The 6,665-nt window shown below is 34.1% G+C and overlaps 1 protein-coding gene across 1 annotated transcript in view; it reads right to left on the reverse strand.

Moving 5' to 3' along the window:
- The window catches only part of LOC149797429 (uncharacterized), a 33,663-nt gene extending 28,619 nt beyond the window's left edge, over positions 1-5,044 (reverse strand). Inside the window, exon 1 of the mRNA XM_089962220.1 lies at positions 4,907-5,044. The gene's annotated coding sequence lies outside the window, so the exon portion shown is untranslated. The remainder of the gene's footprint in view (positions 1-4,906) is intronic.
- Positions 5,045-6,665: the final 1,621 nt, after the last annotated feature.

Here is a 6,665-nt window from a genome sequence, read left to right on the forward strand (position 1 = left end):
TTAAATTTCGACCAATAAAAAGGAGTTAAAATTATGTGATACATCTTAATTGACCCCTAAATGTGCAGGGAAGGGAGTTTCATGGGCTAGACTAAAACTTTCTTTTCGATATGCCTTAGGAACAACAATATGATATTTCATTGACCAGTCGCCAACAGCGGGTACCTCAGGTACAAAGTAACAAACAGGGGCTTGTGTGGCTTCAGTTTCGATAACATACACCTGAAACAAACAAGGGATCTCACTCTTGTTGTTATTCGACCGGAAGTGATTGTCATTTTTCTTCTGATTGAAAGGAGACAGCTCCGGTGGCTTAGTAATTAGAACGTCCGCCTCGGATGCGGGAGGTCGTGGGTTCGATCCCCGGCCAAGTCATACCAAAGACTTATAAAAATGATACTAACAGCTGCCTTGTATGTCGCTCAGAATTAAGAGGTTAGTGTTAGGACAGGTCGGCCTGGTGTCAGGATAATGTGACTGGATGGGACATCACGCTACATGTCTGCGGCATGATGCCCTAGTGCTAGACATCACTATAAACTGCCACACTGCAGACATCGTAGCGATATAACTGAAATGTTTTTGAAACTACGTTAAAAATCCAAATCACACACACACTGAGTTTTAGAAAGAGAATGATATTTTAAAGATGATCACTGTGATTAATACCTTATGACTGAATGTTGCAAGGAATAACATTTACCTCGTCAAAAGACTGACCAATATGTGTCAGCTAAAGGAGTGCTTTCCTGATCAGCATCATTCCCATTAGGTCTTTTCGCAATAGCCATATTACTGCAGAAGCGGTGGATACATAATGGATTTCAATATCAACAGGTTGTACTTTAAGAACCAAACTAGGCTTGCCAGTTACAAATGGATTAACCACAACCGTATCCCCGTATTACCTACATGGCCTAGTATTAAGTGAATACTCTTTCTGGACCAGTGAGTCACTTTTGCGACTGTACCGTGTCCTGAGACTAAGTCTGATGATAAATGTACACGAACGTGGGGAATATTAACAAAAATGTGCTCTACCCACTGAATAAGAACACTTTTACTAAAAGAAGGCTGCTTAGATAAAGGAACATTACCTGATAATAACAGACTCTGAAAAGCTCCTTTTTCCTTTAAAATTTAAACATTGATAAGCTTCAAAAAATCAACAATACGCGAAAAAGAACCTTTCAACATGAATGGTTAATAATTCTCCATAATAAAGTCAGACTGAGAGTGTTTGATCCAGCAAATGTGCTGCTTTCAATACATGACCGTGACCATGACCTCTTGGAAAAAAGAGCATTAGAAACAATATATATATATATATATATATATATATATATATATATATATATATATATATATATATATATATATATATATATATATATATGAATGTATTCTACTGCTCGTTATTCAATCTGGAACAATAAGAAATAACGCGCAATACGTGCAAGATAGATAAGGATTTATGATCAATGTTATCAGAGGTTTGATTTCTATAACTTGTGCCAGAATGAGATTAAGAAGTGCTCTTATAAGATTGAGATGGATTTTTCAAACCGAAAACAACTGCTAATAGGAAAATGTATTGACAAATGAAAGTTTGTGAGTCAAGGAATAATCGTCAGCTTTAGCCTTCAAGATTGTTCTTCGGGTTACTTTAACTCTCAGTTTATATGAGCTGACAGAGGTTATCATAAACCTTCTTTGAAGTAGTCGTTCTCTTTATCTTGGAAATTCGACATAGGTCTGTCCAGTGTCCATTTTCAGTTCCTAAACTTTTGCTGATTTGTCTCACGTACCAAATACATAATCCTTCAAGATATATTCCATAACCACGTCATAATCAGCAATCTGTTGTACTGACAGTGGAATGTAAATGTCACGTGTTTTGCCATATACTTTAACATTTTGAGTAATTTTCTCTAAATGAAAAACATTAACCAGCTTCTTTTTTCATAGTAAGGGACTAACTTAATATTTATAATACCATCAAACCATCGAGTTCTAATTCTTTTAATCTATATTGCATTTCTCTTTCCACTTTCTATTTGCATTTGTCAGCGATTTCTTTTTCACTGCCTTTGAGTTTTTCACTATTCTCTCTCTAATTGCATTTGTTTCTCCCTCCCTCCTCTCTCTCTCTCTCTCTCTCTCTCTCTCTCTGAAGCTTAAAACTTATCTATAATTCCCTCTGTTTAGCTGTAATTACTTTTCCTACACTCAAAACATTCCAGTTAGGATTTAAAAGAAAGTTCTCCATTCTAAACAATTCTCAAATATGTGCAAATAAAATACCAAAGACTAAAAATTTCCGAAACAGAGCGAATACAAATGTTTTGTAAAAAATGGAAATTTTCTAAACTACTTTAAAGAAATTTGAATCGTGGACGAGTACCCCAATTTTCTATTACGACTCTATGGTCTTAAGCTAAGTAACATACAAGTCCGAAAACCAATAAATTTTGTAAAATTAATTTTTTAAAAATTTCCTTAGTATACAAAGTGATATATATATATATATATATATATATATATATATATATATATATATATATATATATATATATATATATATAAATTACAGTATTTTGAATTATACTCCACTTGTCCAAAAGTATAGACTATTCCTAATCTATTCGAGTTGTCTCCCGAATGAATATTCCATTTTTAATGTACTGATGTACCAATAGTCTGTTATATGGCGATATATTACAATGATATAATTGAAAATTCCTTGAATAACTTCACGATAATTCCAATAATAGCGAGTTGATTCGAAATAGTTAAAAATCATGTTGTAATTCCAAAGAATAATTTAAATACATAAATTTTCTCAAATATTAACTGAAACATAATTTAAATTGAAACATAATTTAAATTGATTTCACTAAGACTGATATAAGGATACTGAGTGAGTAATATCAAAATAAACAACATTTATTTGCAAAGCTAAGACTCAATAACGGAACCAGGACGAGTGTAATTTTCCAATCAAATTTCTAAATAAATTGCTTCTAGAACATTCTAAAACAAACTAGCATTGAACTCAACTTCTGTAAGCAAGGGAAGTAATAATGATCTTAAAATTTAATCCAAAATCATGGACACGAATTAGTTATGCAATATGTTATTAACAAAAGTTGAAGAGTCAGGTAGATCCAACTCCTACACTCAGTTATGAACAAAAGGTCACACAATTCCAATTAAATATACATATAATATAATCATGGACAATAGCCAACACAAAATATAAATTAAATATACATAACATATAATCATGGACAAAAGCCAACACACAATGTAAATTAAATATACATAACAACGAGTAATAATTTTGAACATTCATCCATTACTGTGCCTTTATCAGGCTAAGGTAGCGAATTTGATAGCAGTGACATTGGCTCTACTGCGACAATCTGTATGTCACCAAAGTATATCTATTATTATTGTAATAAAATAAATTTTAATTATTGTGATTTTATTAATGTGTCCTAATTATACTATGTTGCAATGATTATTACATTTTATATTTTTCTTCGGGTAGTTCATTATCTTCCTTCCAATATTTTATCCACTTCTTTTGGAATCGATGTGTTACTTTGTATTACCTTCCTTCATGAGTTGAACAATTATATTTGTTTACCAGAAGTTTGAATAGCAGTTAATTGAATAATGTTGGTGATATTGATGCAATTAAATTGCCCTTGGACTTACTTGATGAAGATTCTAATTTCCCAGATGTGCAATACTTGACTCAATCTGTGTCAAATCAAGACTGATCCTAAGAAGTTTTCCTGGAAATACCACTGCAAATGTTTGCGTTCCTTTAACCGTTTTCACTCATTTAATTGCAACTACCAGTAATTGGTTCCTCGATATCTTTTGACAACTTCAAAAGTGGATTCTTTATCAGAACTAATTTTCTAGTCTTACAAGGCATACTAATAAAATCTTACAAAAGTGAATTTTGCTTTCAAACAGGTTTTTGGTTTACAGCATACTTTTATAACGGTTTTGCTATAAACTAATAGCACGCTTGTGCTCAATTTAATAAGAATGAAAATCGCATTTAAAGACGGTGGTACCTCGAAGTACGCAAGGCATTCCTCGTCTGAAAATAGAGCCTGCCTCAACATGATAATCTAAGGTGTAAGTGTGTGGGAGCTATAATGCTGTCTCAACATATTACAGATTGAAAGTTTACTTTATAACAGCTCTCTCTCTCTCTCTCTCTCTCGTTTTAATCCACAGTAACGTGCTCTCATTTTAAGTAAAGAAGTTTTTATACGCAATTTTGGAGAAGTGTATAAAGCAGGTAGTTGGATGTGTAATGGGATCGTGGGTGTCATCTCAAAACATTACCACTTGAAAGTTTACGCAATAATCTCTCTCTCTCTCTCTCTCTCTCTCTCTCTCTCTCTCTCTCTCAATAGAACATTATAGGCCAGTCTAGTGCCCTTTTCCTCAACACTGACCTTGCTCTTAGAGCCACAAACCTACAGCTGCAACTGTGGAGCTGTATAAACTTTCATAAAAAATATGCGAGGTAGGTAAAAATGATAGCCTAGAAAAGGAACCAGGCCACTGAAATTTCTTGTGTTTGACCTTAATCTTGTAGTTATTGGGAATGACTACGAATACAGGAGACATTATTAAGTCCATATATACAGAAGGCTAAAGTTGCATGAAAATACCCCGACTGGTTTAAATGTTCTTTATGTACATGGAAAGAGATTGATTGATAATTTCCCTGGCTGTGACCTTATGCTTGAAACTGAAGTCATCACTATGGTAGCTCTAATTATGATATATAAACTGGCTGAAGTTTCATTAAAATGCCTTCATAAAGTTATCCATCAGAAAATGTACAGAATCATTAAATTACATTTCCCCTTACCTGTTGTGAACTTGACCTAGTTGGAACTGTATATGGTAACACCGTCTAGTCGCTATATATACATTGTTTCATGACATACCTCCAGCTGTCACACGGTTGTGGGCTATGCAAGCGAAAGTTAACATAGTTATATCTTCGCTAGCCAAGGTTTCGATAAGATCACCTATCTACACCTTGGCGGATCGAGCAAATATGTTTGTGCTTGGTTCCAGCAACATCTATTGGACATCATGAGTTGCCTCTCTTAGTATGTAATGCCAGCTAACCAATAGCGTGGTGTCGACCGAAGATGCTGGAGGCAATTGACCCAAAAAGGATACTTTGTAATTTTAACATCGGAAGTATAACTATGTACCAGGAGGAAGCAATTGCAGATGCATTTGGGTGAAAGGCATTTGTGAAAACATTGACCGGCAGTTCAAAATTGCTTATTTTTCAGTCCATTGAAGTTGTGTGCTCCCGTTGTCTCTATCATATAGGAACAGCGTTCAAATTCGAACAACATAATTTTGCATGGATGCGGTGTCATAGAAGCACAGCAATATCTGCCCGACACGCTAAGGTGTAGATGGGGTTAACATATCAGAACCTTGGCTAGCGAAGACGACAGAAGGACGGAGAGATGATGCTTTCCCATAATATATCTAAGTTACAACGGTTGTAAATTAATGCATAAATAGACAAATGACATAGAACATGGTATGCAACACACTCTCTGTTTTTATATATACGTTTTTCCTAATATCTTAAACCGCTTCAGAGCTACAGTCTGGATTTAAAAAAAAAATGAATCGGTTCACATTTAAGATAGGACCATGAAAATGGTATATGAAACACTGTCAGACTATGATGGACATAGTCATGTTGAGTTTAATTTCTATAAATATGGGTTTTGTTGGATGATACAACTTTTAATGGCTTTAGGTTACTCATAAGACAGTACAGGAAAAAAACATTGCGATAATCATGACCTTAATTTTGCGGATGGTACAAGGCAAAACATCCAAAATATTTTATTTAAATTACTTAAATAGCATCTGAACTACAGCCCACTTACAAAAACTAAGATTGGTCTTTCAAATTGATCATAAAATTGTGTTATGTGACATCTCACTATCCTTGAGACTTTGTGAATGGAGGGTAGACATAAAAATTTTTAGATAATGTTGATCTTTGATCTAATTCTTGATGAAAAAGACGATGAAAACTGAATGATTCATTAATAAGCTACGACTTAAACATAAGTTTAATTATACTGCCTGCAATGACTTGAGAGTTACAGTCCCAACATGAAGAGTGAGTAAACTTCACACATGAATGGGATCTAGCTGATGGGACCATGATATCGATACTCATGATAGGTACAAGTGATACATCCTCAAGCTACGCTTTTACAGGGAAAACATCTAATTCCATGATCTTAACAAAAGCTTTTGACTGACAGTATCTAATTCCATGATCTTAACAAAAGCTTTTGACTGACAGTTTGGACACACACAAAAATTATATTGACCTGAGAACTGAGACATGGCATTTAGAGACTGGTTCATGAAAATGCCACGTGACAACATGAAGTCACGATGTACAGCTATACCATACTTTTTGTTTATTACTTTACTTTAAAAGTTTGCAAATTACAGCTCCAAACAAATACAACCATCCCCACCTCTGGCCTATACATATGTGTAGAAGTTTACCAATTTTCATTCCACTGCTTCTGTCAGATTCAAAGTTACAAATAGAACACTAAATGTAACAT

This window comes from Sinohyriopsis cumingii, chromosome 6 (assembly GCF_028554795.1).
Source record: "Sinohyriopsis cumingii isolate HCF-2022 chromosome 6, ASM2855479v2, whole genome shotgun sequence".
In the NCBI taxonomy this organism is placed as follows: domain Eukaryota; kingdom Metazoa; phylum Mollusca; class Bivalvia; order Unionida; family Unionidae; genus Sinohyriopsis; species Sinohyriopsis cumingii.